Below are 14,487 nucleotides of genomic sequence, written 5' to 3' on the forward strand. Positions count from 1 at the left end.
TTCTCCCTCCTCCTCCCCCTCCCCTTTCCCCCTCCCCCTCCCCTTTCCCCCTCCCCCCACCCCCTCCTCCCCCTTCCCCCACCACTTCCCCTCCTCCTCCCCTCTCTCTCCCCCCCACCTCCCCCCACCCTCCACCTCCTCCCACCCCCCCATACTGCCTTCCACCGTGCGTGCATGAAACTTGGACTCACCATCAATTCCAAGAAGACTCAGATCATCTACCAACCGTCACCAACTGAGACAAATCGGATAGAACCATCAATCCAACTCGGAAGTCACCTCTCCTCCAATGTCGACCTTAATGATGAGATCTGACATCGTCTTAAATGCGCTGGAACAGCTTTTGGATGTCTCTGAACAAGAGCCTTTCATGATCATGACATCTGAACAGACGCTAAAATGTTAGTGTCCAAAGCAGTGGTGATTCCAGCGCTCCTGTATGCATCAGAAACTTGGACAACATACCAACGACATCTGAAGGCGCTTGAAAAGTTCCATCAGGGCTGTCTTCGAAACATCTTAAATATCAGCTGGGAAGATGGAAGAACCAACGTCAGCGTGCTAAATGAAGCAAAAACAACAAGCATTGAAGCCTGCGTTATCAAGAACAAACTAAGATGGAGCGGTCATGTTGTTCGGATGAAAGACGAACGTCTGCCGAAACAAACCTTCTACCCCCAGCTTAAAGTAGGCAAACATAAAAGAGGCGGACAACAGAAGAGATTCAAATACGTCTTAAAAGCCAACATGAAGAAATGTAACATCGACATCAACAATTGGGAAGCCACTGCCAAGGACGGGAAACTCTGGAAACCATCATCCGAGAAGGAACAGCAACTTTCGAAGCCGACAGATGTGCAGAATTAGAGGAACAGAGAAGAAAATGGAAAGAGAGGCAGCAACCAAAGCCCGATCTGCCGTCTGGAACTACCTGTCCTGAATGCGGAAGAACTTTCAGAGCCAAGATTGGACTCATAAGACACTTGAGAGCCCATGGATAGATCAACGGAACAAAGACCATCATCCTCGACGTCGGGATAGCCACGATGACGATTACAGGTAGTCAATAAGGTGCAAGATCATAACGAGGTAGATTGTGAGGTCAAGAATCCATCTTATCATACTAGTGGATAGTATGATAGTATTATAACTGGGGAGGTTAAATAGAAGTGTTCCCATTCCTTCTCTCTGGAGCTGGGCAGATGTGATGGAGGTGTCCACATCTCCCTGGAGCAGGGAAGATTGAATACAAGTACTCCCATAGCGCAGGATCAGGTATATTATCACTGACTTAGATAACGTAAAATTTGTTGTTTTGCGGCAGCAGTACAGTGCAAAGATATAAAATTTCTATAAATTTCAAAAATAATAATACAAAAAAAAGGAATAACGAGGTAGTGTTCATTGGTTTGTGGACTGTTCAGAAATCTGATGGCGGAGGGGAAGAAGCTGTTCCTGAATCGTTGAGTGTGGGTCTTCAGGCTCCTGTACCTCCTCCCCGATGGTAGTAACGAGAAGAGGGCATGTCCCGGGTGGTGAGGGTCATGTCATTCCTTAATTAACATTCCCTTCAATCCCATTCTCCGACATTCCTATCAACTCCTCTGAGTCTCCCACCACCGGCCTACACGAGGGACAATTTACAGCAGCTACTTCACCCTGATAAGTTAAGACAAGATTTCTTTATTAGTCACATGTACATCGAAACACACAGTGAAATGCATCTTTTGCATAGAGTGTTCTGGGGGCAGCCCTCAAGTGTTGCCACACTTCCGGCACCAACATAGCACGCCCACAACTTCCTAACCCGTACGTCTTTGGAATGTGGGAGGGAACCGGAGCACCCAGTGGAAACCCAAGCAGACATGGGGAGAACGTACAAACTCCTTACAGACAGTGGCGGGAATTGAACCCGGGCCGCTGGCGCTGTAATAGCGTTACGCTAACCGATACACTACCGTGCCTGTCCTGCTACCTGCACGTTGTTGGGATGTGGGAGGAAACTGGAGCACCCTGGGGGAAACCCACGCGGTGACAGAGAGAATGTGCGAACTCCACACACACACACACACACACACACACACACACACACACACACACACACACACACACACACACACACACACACACACACACACACAGTGCCGGAGGTCGGGATCGAACCCAGGTCTCTGGAGCTGTGCCCCTGTATTTTCTCCTCCTCTTTCCCCTCCACCCCCACTCCTCTGACCAGGTTATGTAACCAATGTGGGACTCAGTTCAGGGATTTCCACCTTAAGACTGCGCTCGGCTCCTCTCCCCTCTCTCACAAACACACACCGTGTCCTCTCCATCTCCAATGACCTGCTTGTTTTTCTCAAGCTTTGGGACGGATGCCCAGAGGAGCACATGCCTCTCACCCATTTAGAAAACAAGTTTTTAATAGAGGCAGAAAATGTTGCAAGGAGGTGGACAAGATGCAGACGGTGATTCAAGGGAGATTCCTCCCTCAAGCTGAATGCTCCAGATCTAAATAGTTGGGCAAAAGATACAAGAGAGGGAAAAGTTCTTCACTTGGAGGGTGATGATGATCTGGAACTCCTTGTCTGTAGTGGGGAGGTAGTAGAAACGGAGCTCAGTTCCAGTTTATTGTCTTAGGCATTCATTCACGGGGTATAAATGCCTTGAAATTAGCCTCCTGCAGCAGCAGTACTTTACAAGACAAGAAAAAAACATGTTAACATAAACTTAAATTAACATAAATTATACCTAACTTACACTAAATGTGCCAAATAAACAACAAGATAAACATGACGACACTAGTCCAAATGAAGGGTCTCGACCCAAATCGTCAACTGTCCATTTCCCTCCAAGGATGCTGCCCGACCCGCTGAGTTCCTCCAGCACTGTGTGTTGCTCCAGGTTCCAGCATCTGCAGGCTCTTGTGTCTCCATCATCGGAATTGGGTTTATTGTCAGTCTTAGATGGTGTGAAATGGGTTGTTTTGCGGCAGCAGTACAGCACAAAGACGTAAAATGACTATGCATTCCAAAGTAAATAAACAGCACAAAAAAAGGAGTAACGAGGTGGTGTTCGTGGGTTCACGGACCGTTCATGAATCTGACGGCGGAGGGGAAGAAGCTGTTCCTGAATCGTTGAGTGTGGGGCTCCTGTACCTCCTCCCCGATGATAGAGAAGAGGGCAAGGGACCAGTGTGAGAGAGAGAGAGAGAAAATATATCTAGTCCAAGGTAGTGTTGGGGTTTTTCAGGTTGGTTCAAGGCCCTGACGGCAGTGGGGAAGAAGCTGTTGTTGAACCATGAGGTGTGGGTCTTCAGGCTCCTGTACCTCCTGCCTGACGGCAGCATCGAGAAGAGGGCACGGCCCGGATGGTGGAGGTCCCCGATGGTGGATGTCATCTTCCTGGGACATCCCCTCTTGTAGATGTCCCTCAGTGGTGGGGAGAGCTGTAGCCGTGATGGAACTGGCTGAGTCCCTCCCACCACTCTCTGTAGCCTCATGTGCTCCTGTGCGCTGGAGTTCCCATACCAGGCCGTGATGCAGCCAGTCAGAGTGCTCTCCACTGTACATCTGTAGAAGTTGGGCAGGGTCTTCGATGACCTGCCGAGTTTCCTTAAATTTCTAAGAAAGTAGAAGTCAGTGGGGCATTGGAGAGGGAGGGAGTGCAGGGAAAGAGTGGAGATCAGGATTGGTCAACTGGGAGCTGGCACAGATTTGATGGGCCGAATGGCCTCTGGTTCTATCACTCCACTGAGGGCAAGAGGTTCTCAGAGTTCGGGTGACCAGCACCATTCTACCCCACGGGAGAGCACGAGAAGTCAGGACAGTCTCAGCAGGCTGTTGGACTGGGAAAGGCGTCATAATTCCAGGCTCACTCCCTGTCATTCAGACTCCGTCGCGGGAGGGGTGGGGGAGTTGAATCGGATCATTCACCACAGCTCCGTCCCCCAGCCCCCAAACACATGAGCTCCACCTCCCACCCCTACACCCTGTGGGATCAGCTGTGCTGGGAGGGAACTGGTGGGTGAGACGGTGGGAATCTGGTTTAAGGCCTTGTTACTGGTCTCGGGTTCTCACAACATCCCCGCCAATTACTGCTGAAACCATCAGGGAGCAGCCAGTGTCCATATGCAGGACCCCGGGGGGGCGGGGGGGGCTAGTGGAGCAGGTGAACGGGAGGGTGAGCAGAGTTGGGAGATACAAAGGGGACAAGGGGAGGGAGAGAGGGATGGGAGGGAGAGAGAGAGAGCTGGAGGAATGGCAGAGAGCTGGAGAGGAATGGGAGAGGGAGGAAGCCGGGGAGGAAGGGAAGAGGAAGAGGTGGAGGGAGTTTGGGGGGAATTCCTGATTCAGGGAGGAACGGGAGCGTGAGACTGGTGGGAAGGGAATGGGATTAATCTGGGAAGGAAGGGAAGGAGAGAGTTGGGGCAGGAGGGGGAGTGTGGGTAAATTTGGTGGGAGTCAGGCAGAGGGCCAAAGTTGGCTAGGGGTTGTTGGCAGGAGGGAGAATCAGTAAGGGAGTTGTGGGGCGGAGGGGGGAGTTGGTGGGTGTCTGCAGGAGGGGGTCAAATGGAGAACACAGCGTGACAGGCAGGCTCCGAGCTGCTGCCTCATTCTCAGCTGAAGTGTGTAGTTTGGCTCGAGATGGACGAGAGCCAACGATCGGAAAGATAGCTCGTCAGCAGGTTTGAAGGCCACTGGGTCGGCTGATTCAGGCAAAACCTAAACCCCAGAGTGAAAACATAGAGCCTCCGATTACAGCAGCAAACAGCAGCAGCTCCTGCCATCACTCTCGTTGAAACAGACTGTTGTGCCCATGTCTCTCTGCTGCTTTCTGTCCTTGTAGTTAATGGATCATAATGTACCTAACCATCCCCCCTACCATCCCCTCCCCCACCAAATCCTGAACGTCTACACACTTTCTGACGTGTGCATTAACAAACTGCAGCTCATAGCTCCCTAAATCACTTTCTAATCTTGTCTGTTGCACAAAGGTCAAAACCTGCATTAATTGCCCTTCATTGCTTGTCTCACCATGTAAGTACCACACTCCTATCAACCCCATACCCTCTCATAACTGATATAAACACTTCTGTAACATCACATCAGAATCAGGTTTATCATCACTGACTTGTATGACATGAAATGTGCTGTTTTGCAGCAGCAGTACAGTGCAGAGACATAAAATTACTATAAATTACAAAAATAAATGAATAATACCATAAGACAAAGGAGCAGAAGTCGGCCATTCGGCCCATCGAGTCTGCTCTGCCATTCTATCACGAGCTGATCCATTCTCCCATTTCGCCCCACTCCCCCGCCTTCTCACCATAACCTGTGATGCCCTGGCTACTCAGATACCTATCAATCTCTGCCTTAAATACACCCAATGACTTTGCCTCCACAGCTGCCCGTGGCAACAGATTCCACAGATTCACCACTCTCTGGCTAAAGAAATTTCTCCGCATCTCTGTTCTGAATGGGCGCCTTTCAATCCTGAAGTCGTGCCCTCTTGTACTAGACTCCCCTACCATGGGAAACAACTTTGCCACATCTACTCTGTCCAGGCCTTTTAACATCCAAAATGTTTCTATGAGGTCCCCCCTCATTCTTCTGAACTCCAAGGAGTACAGCCCAAGAGCCGTCAAATGTTTCTCATATGTTAACCCTCTCATTCCTGGAATCATTCTAGTGAATAGTGCAAAGGAAAGGAATAACGAGGTAGTGTTCATGGGTTCATGGACCGTTCAGAAATCTGATGGCAGAGGGGAAGAAGCTGTTCCTGAATCGCTGAGTGTGGGTCTTCAGGCTCCTGTACCTCCTCCCCAATGGTAGTAATGAGAAGAGGGCATGTCCCGGATGGTGAGGGTCCTCAGTGATGGATGCCGCATTCTTGAGGCATCTCCTCTTGAAGATGTCCTCGATGGTGGGGAGGGTTGTGCCCGTGATGGAGCTGGCTGAGTCTACAACCCTCTGCAGCCCCTTGCGATCCTGCGCATTGGAGCCTCCGTACCAGGTGGTGATGCAATCAGTCAGAATGCTCTCCACCGCACATCTATAGAAATTTGCAAGAGTCTTTGGTGACAGACCAAATCTCCTCAAACTCCTAATGAAGTAGAGCCGCTGGTTTGCCTTCTTCGTGATTTCATCAATGTGTTGGGCCCAGGATAGATCCTCCGAGATGTTGACGCCCAGGAACTTGAAGCTGCTCTTCCTTTCCACTGCTGACCCCTCAGTCACACAGAGGGCACAAGTTGGCTAGGGGTTGTTGGAGGGAGGGAGAGAGAATTGGTGAGGGGGGGGCGTGGGGCAGAGGGGGGAGAGTTGGTGGGTGTCTGCACGAGGGGGTCACATGGAGACCCTCAAATGGGTCAAATGTAGATGAGTTAGTAGGTTTGTGGATGACACCAAATGGTGGTGTGGTGGACAGTGAAGAGGGTTGTCTAAGAATTCGGCAGGACCTAGATCAACTGTCAAAGAATGGCAGCTGGAATATAACTCTGGCAAGTGCGAGGTGTTGCACTTGGTCATTGGAATCAGAGCAGGACTTGCACAGTAAAGGATAGGGCCCTGGAGAGTGTTGTAGAACAGAGAGAACTTGGAGTACAGGTACATGGTTCCCTGAAAGTGGAGACACAGGTAGATGGGGTGGTGAGGAGGGATTTTGGCATGCCAGTCAGGGCACTGAGTGCAGGAGTTGGGACATCATGTTGCAGTTGTACAGGTCACTGGTGAGACCACACTTGGAGTGTTGTGTGGAGTTCTGTGGTCACCCAGCTACAGGAAGGATGTGATTAAGCTGGAGAGGGGGCAGAAAAGATTCTCAAGGATGTTCCCGGGACTGGAGGACTTGAGTTATAAGGAGAGGCTGGGACTGTTTTCCCTGGAGCGAAGGAGGCTGAGGGGTGACCTTAGAGAGGTTTATAAAACCATGAGGGGCATCGATAAGGTGGGTGGTCATAGATTTCTCCCCAGGGTAAGGGAGTCTAAAACCAGAGGGCACAAGTTTGTGAGAGGGGAAAGATTTAAAAGAGACCTGAGGGGCAACTTTCTCACCCAGAAGGTGGTGGGTGTGTCGAACGAGCTGCCAGAGGAAGTGGGTGAGGAAGGTACATTAACAACATTTAAGAGACATTTGGACAGGTCCATGGATAGGAAAGGTTTAGAGGGATATGGGCCAAATGCAGGCAAGTGGGACTAGCTCAGGTAGACAACTTGGTCAGTATGGACGAGTTGGGCCGAAGGGCCTGTTTCTTTGCTGTATAACCCCATGCCAGGAGTACCTTTAACCCAATTGCTTTCAGTTGAGGCACAGGTTTACAATTCACTAAAGGCCGCCTTGGTCAACATTCCTTTCTCAGGCAGCACCAACCAATGCAAGCGTTGACAGGATTGTTTACCATAGTGCATGAGTGTCACAGGATGTTCTCAGGCTGAGTCCCAGTGCCAGAGCACCCAATGTTTGTTGAGCAGAGACTGGCGTCTGCTGTTTTCACAGCGAAACTCGATCTGCTCTGCAGAGATAATTCCATCCACATTCCAGGAGAGCCGTATTTCTGGAGGAAGGAATCTGCTGTCAACTGTTGTCAACACAGATAGGGTAGCAAGAGAGGCAGGGGGAGGGGGAGGGGATCAAGGGGTAATAAGAAGGCCAGAGAGGGGCGTAAAGGGGGATTGAGTAGGGCAGGAGAGGGGAGGAAGGGGGAGGCTGAGAGGGTGGGAGGGAGTGAGCAAGGCAGAGGGGGGAGAGGCGAGAGAGGGAGGGGAGAGAGAGGGGAGGGGTCAAGTAGAGTGAGAAGGCAGAGTGGGCAAGAGAGAGGGGGTGGGAAAAGGTGGGGTGATAGGGGCGGGTGGGGTGAGAGAACAGGAGACAGAGAGAGAGAGTCACACAGATGAGAGGGGTCGGATTGTGATGGGGAGCGTTTGTACGGATATCTTTCACCCTCCGTCTCCCGTAAGATGGACGCATTAAATTTCAAACCAATATTAATGGGTTAAACAAATGGCCAAACGACAGCAAACGGCTTTCGATGTGGGCACCCTGAGCACGGGTGGCACAGAGTAACTAGCAACAGGTGAAAAGTTAGAAGCTGCAGAGAGCCTTGGAGATCTGTACAGGGGTGAATAACACACCACACACAGGAGGAGAGAATGAATAGAAAGGAAAGCCTTACATCTGGGGAGTCAGGTAGAAGGACATGGTGGAGGATACACTCCAACTGGTTTGCCCCACCCCAGGGGAATTGCAAGCCCACAGGTTAAAGGGAGAGAGTGGCCTCAGAGGGAGAGCAGGGGAGATTAACCAGGAGTGTTTCCCAGTCTCCGGGGGTTAGACTTGCAAGGAGAGATTACACACAAACTGTGATTTTGGTTGCTGGGATATGGAGGATTGAGGGGCGATCTGATCGAAGTTTCTGGGATTTAAGGGGAGCTAACAGGGTGGACGGAGCAGAACTTGTCTTGCTGGTCAGGGAGTCTGGGACGAAGGGGTGGAGTCTTGGTTTTAGGAATGAAACTAGACCGTAAGATATAGGAGCAGAATTAGGCCATTTGGCCCATCGAGTCTGTTCCTCCATTCAATCAACCCCATTCTCCCCTTAACCCTTAACCCCCTCACTGATCAATAAGCTGTCAATCTCCACCTTAAATACACCCAATGACTTGGCCTCCACAGCCCTCTGTGGCAACGAATTCCACAGATTCACCACCCTCTGGCTGAAGAAATTCCCCTCATCTCGGTTCTAAAGGGACGTCCCTTTATTCTGAGGCTGTGCCCTCGGATTCTGGACTCTCCCACTGATGGAAACATCCTCTCCACGTCCACTCTGTCCAGGCCTTTCAGTATCTGGTAGGTTTCAATGAGATCCCCCCTCATCCTTCTGAACTCTGTCGAGTACAGGCCCAGAGATGTCAAATGCTCCTCGTACGTTAACCCTTTCATTCCTGGGATTATTCCTGTGAACCTCCTCTGGACCCTCTCCAGGGCCAGCATATCCTTCCTTAGATACAGGGCCCAAAATTGCTCAAATGCGATCTTTCAGCATTGACAGGGAATTGGAATTTGTTTATTGTTGTCACAGGTAGACAGGGTGGTGAAAAAGGCGTTTGGCACACTGGCCTTCATCAGCCAGGGCATTGAGTATAGGAGTTGAGAGATTATGTTGCAGTTGTGTAAGTCATTAGTGTGGCCGCACTTGGAGTACTGGGTACAGTTTTGGTCACCCTGTTATAGGAATGACACGGTTAAACTTGAAAGAGTTCAAAGAAGATTTACAAGGATGTTGCCAGGACTAGAGGGCCTGAGTTATAGGGAGAGGTTGGCTAGACTAGGACTTTATTCCTTGGAGCGTAGGAGAATGAGGGGTGATCTTATAGAGGTGTATAAAATCATGAGGGGGATAGGTAAGGTGGATGGTAACAGTCTTTTCCCCAGGGTAGGGGAGTCCAAAACTAGGGGCATAGATTTAGGATGAGAGGGGAAAGATTCATAAGGGACCTGAGAAGCAATTTATTCACGCAGAGGGTGGTGAGTATATGGAACGAGCTGCCAGAGGAAGTGGGTGAGGCAGGTACAACAGCATCATTTAAGAAGCACTTGGATAGGTACATGGAGGGGTGGGGCTTGGATATGGGCCGAATGCAGGAAATTGGGACTAACTGGGTGGGTACCATGGTCAGCATGGACCGGTTGGGCCAAGGGCCCTGTATCCGTGCTTTAATGCTCTATGACTCTCTGAGATACTGTTTTGCAAGCCATCCATACAGATCATTTCAAAACATAGTTACCTTAAGCTAAAAGTCCAGCAAAGCAAAGTGCACTGTGGATTTCCAAATCACACTCCTAGACAGGACAAGGCTGACAAATGAGAACGTTCTGGATTGGCCAGGAATTGAACCCGGGTCTCCCGCATGGGGGCCAAGAATTCTACCCCTGGAGCACCAATGCTGACTGGGGACTCGGGACTCCCTCCTGCAAGCGGCCATCAGTGGGGGCATCAGTTGTTAATTTAATCTGAGGCTGGTAGATTTCTGATAGCAGAAGAGGTGGAGGCAATTTAACAAGAAGTGAAGAGCTGTAGTCGGTCAGAGCATTGACTACAGGAGCTGGGACTTCATGTTACAACTGTGCAGGTCACTGGTGAGACCACACCTGCAGTATCATGCACAGCTCTGGTCACCCCGCTACAGGAAGGATGTCGTTAGGCCAGAAAGGGGGGCAGGAAAGGTTCACGAGGATGTTGGTGAGACTGCATAGTCTGGGCTTTCTTTCCCTGGAGCATAGGAGCCTGAGGGGTGACCTTATAAAATCATGAGAGGCGTAGATAAAGTGGATGGTCAGTCTTTCCCCAGGGTAGGGGAGTCTAAAACCAGAGCACACAGGTTTAAGATGAGGGGGAAAGATGTTGGAGATTGCAGGGGGACATTGATAGGATGCAGAGGATGAGAGGAGACATGATAGAGGTGTACAAAATATTAAGAGGAATAGACAGAGTGGACGGCCAGCACCTCTTTCCCAGGGCACCAATGCTCAATACAAGAGGGCATGGCTTTAAAGTAATGGGTGGGAAGTTCAAGGGAGATATCAGAGGGAGGTTTTTCACCCAGAGAGTGGTTGGGGCATGGAATGCACTGCCTGGGGTGGTGGTGGAGGCAGGTATGTTTGTCAAATTCAAGAGATTACTGGATAAGCATATGGAGGAATTTAAAATAGAGGGATATGTGGGGGGAAGGGGTTAGATAGTCTTAGGCGAGGTTTAAAGGTCGGCACAACATTGTGGGCCGAAGGGCCTGTATTGTGCTGTACTGTTCTATGTTCTAAAAAGGATCCGAGGGGCAGTTTTCCACAGAGGGCGGTGGGTACATGGGACAGGCTGCCAGAAGAAGTGGTAGAGCGGGGTACAATTACAAGATGTTCAAAAGACGTTTGGACAGGTACACGGATAGGAAAGGTTGAGAGGGATATGGACCAAATGCAGGAAAATGAGACAAGCTTGGATAGACATCTTGGTCAGCAGGGACGAGTTGGGCCAAATGGCCTGTTTCCGCAATGTATGACCGTGACTCCAGTCAGGGGCAGGGCAGCCACGATCTCACCGAACAGCGGAACAGGCTGGAGGGGCAGCTCCTATTTTCTGCAGGAGAGACGTGGATCTGTTTCTCAGAGCTGGCATCCCAGTGGAGCCAAGTAACCGGTTTGCAAGGTCACTGCATATCCAAGGCAGCAGCAGTGGCTCATTGATCACCATGGGGACCAGTTTCCAGGCTGAGCTACTCAAACAATACAGAGACTGTTGTGGGCAGGTTACCGAACCGTGAGATCCAGGCAGTCAGGATTTTTCTGTTGCTAGACTAATAATCCTGGGAACCAGAGTTCAAATTCCACCTCAGATAAATGGATCTGTTACGGCGACAGTGGAGCTTGCAGATTAACATCCCCCTCGGGGAAGGGGAACAACTCTCCTCTCCCCAGTGCAGACCCTGTGTCCCTTCTGCTCCATGTCGATGTTGGTGCCTCTGAGCTGCTGGGTGAAGTGTGGTCTTCCTGTTGTGTTGCCCCTCCCGCGGCATAGCGCTCCCTCTGCGGCGTGGCACACCCTCCTCGCCGCCCCTCCGGCTGTTCAGCACTCCCTCCTCACCAACCCCCTCCTGTAGTGTGACACTCCCTCGAGCATTGCAAGCCCAGACTTCTCCATTCTGACAGGCTGGTGACGGACAGACGTGGACCACATGCAGGCAGATGCATTTGGATTGCCATCATGGTTGGCACAGACATTGTGGGCTGAAGGGCCTGTCCCAGTGCTGTACTGTTCTACACTCACTCTGGCCAGAGGTTTTGAATTTATTGAGTTGTTTTTAATTCACTCAGTTGGACTCGAACATTTAATTCATCCACCACGATTAGCATTCCTCACCCAAACTACAGGGTCTTGCCTGGAGGTTGAAGGTCATTGTTTTGTGCTGAGTATAATGATACCAGTCATCCAGTGCGACCCAGAGGGGAGAGAGCATCAGAAACAGAAGCAGGAGGAGGCCACCTGGCCTGTCGAGCCTGCTCCGCCATTCAATAAGATCATGGCTGATCTGGCCGTGGAGTCAGCTCCATCTACCTGTCTTTCCCCATAACCCTTAATTCCCCTACTATGCAACAATCTAACTGTGTCTTAAGTATATTTAATGAGGTAGCCTCTACTGCTTCCCTGGGCAGAGAATTCCACAGATTCACTACTCTCTGGGAAAAGGTTTCTCCTCAACTCTGTCCTAAATCTATTCCCCTGAATCTTGAGGGTATGTCCCCTAGTTCCAGTCTCACCTACCAGTGGAAACAACCTTCCTGCCTCTGTCCCCTTCATAATTTTATATGTTTCTATAAGATTCCCTCTCATTCTTCTGAATTCCAGCAAGTATAGTCCCAGGCAACTCAAATCTCTCCTCATAGACTAACCCCCTCATCTCCAGAATCAACCTGGTGAACCTCCTCTGCACCGCCTCCAAAGCCAGTATATCTTTCCTCAAGTAAGGAGACCAGAACTGCAGGCAGTACTCCAGGTGCGGCCTCACCAGTACCCTGTACAGTTGCAGCATCACCTCCCTGCTCTGAAATTCAATCCCTCCAGCAATGAAGGCCAACATTCTATTTGCCTTCTTGATAACCTGTTGCACCTGCAAAACAACCTTCTGCGATTCGTGCACAAGCACTCCCAGGTCCCTCTGCACAACAGCACGCTGCAATCTTTCGCCATTTGAATAATAACCTGATCTTCTATTTTTCCTTCCAAAGTGGATGACCTCGCATTTACCAACATTTACTCCATCTGCCAGACCCTTGCCCACTCACTTAACCTATCTACATCTCTCTGCAGACTCTCCACATCCTCTGCACAATTTGGTTTTAGTGTAGCGGTTAGCGTAACGCTATTACAGCGCCAGTGACCTGGGTACAATTCCAGCTGCTGTCTGTAAGGAGTATGTATATTTTCCCTGTGACTGTGTGGGTTTCCCCCGGGTGCTCCGGTTTCCTCCCACATTCCAAAGACGTACGGGTTAGGAAGTTGTGGGTGTGCTATGTTGGCGCCGGAAGCGTGGTGACACTTGCGGGCTGCCCCCAGAACACTCAACGCAAAAGATGCATTTCACTGTGTTTCGATGTATGTGTGACTCATAAAGAAATCTTATCAATTTGGTGTCATCAACAAACTTAAATATGCTACACTCGTCCCCACTTCCAAATCGTTAATGTATATCGTGAACAGTTGTGGGCCCAGCACCGACCCCTGCAGCACCCCACCCACCACTGATTGCCAACCAGAGAAACACCCATTTATCCCAACTCTCTGCCTTCTATTGGTTAACCAACCCTCTGTCCATGTGAATACCGTATCCCCAACTCCACCCATCCTTATCTTGCGGATAAGTCTTTTATGTGGCACCTTATCAAACACCTTCTGGAAATCCAAGTATGCAACACCCACCTGTTCCCCTCTATCCACTGCGCTCATTATATCCTCAAAGAACTCCAGTAAGTTTGTCAAACAGGACCTGCCCTTCCTGAATCCATGCTGTGTCTGCCTGATGGAACCACTGCTATCCAGATGTCTCGCTATTTCTTCCTTAATGATAGATTGAAGTATTTTCCCGACTACATACATTAAGCTAACTAGCCTATAGTTACCTGCCTTTTGCCTACATCCTTTTTTAAACAGTGGCGTGACAATCTGCTGGGACCTGCCCAGAGTCCAGAGAATTTTGGTAAATTATCACAAATGCCTCTACTATAACTTCTGCCATTTCTTTCAGTACCCTGGGATGCATCCCATCAGGACCAGGGGACTTGTCTGCCTTTAGGCCCACTAGTTTGCTCATCGCTACCTCTTTAGTGACAGCGATTGTATCAAGGTCCTCACCTCCCATCGCATCCATAACCTGTCTTTAGCATGTGTCCTCCACCATGAAGACAGACACAAAATAGTCATTCAAGGCCTCGGCCATTTCCCCCTTCTCATCTTCCAAGGGACCTACATTCATTTTAGCCGCCCATTTCCACTTTATATAATTATAAAACTTTTACTGGAGGGCACAAGATGAGCCACACAGACTTCAAGGCTTTGACGTGCTCTGAATCCAGCGAAAGGGCTTTGCAGACACTCGGGACTTGGCTTCCCTCCCATTGTGAGGTTAATGAAGGGTGCAGAGCTGCTCTCCCTCCCCGCACCCACAGAACTTGGCTCCTGCAGGAGCAACCCTCCCTCAGGGAAAGTGTACAGCCCTGTAGCAAGAGATCGGGAGCAGAACTTCACCTGATTTGAATCTTGATGAAGCTGCAGAATTTAAATCACATCTAACTCTCCCCATCGTTAACCTTTGGTTCCTCAACAATGCTGTCGTCAGCTGTCTGAACCATGCCAGGTTTGAAACGCCCCTCTCCTCAGCTTGGGTCACAGATGGGGAGGGACAATGCTGAGGGAGTGCCCTGCTGCCCCAGGACCACCTC

This window comes from Pristis pectinata, chromosome 38 (assembly GCF_009764475.1).
Source record: "Pristis pectinata isolate sPriPec2 chromosome 38, sPriPec2.1.pri, whole genome shotgun sequence".
In the NCBI taxonomy this organism is placed as follows: domain Eukaryota; kingdom Metazoa; phylum Chordata; class Chondrichthyes; order Rhinopristiformes; family Pristidae; genus Pristis; species Pristis pectinata.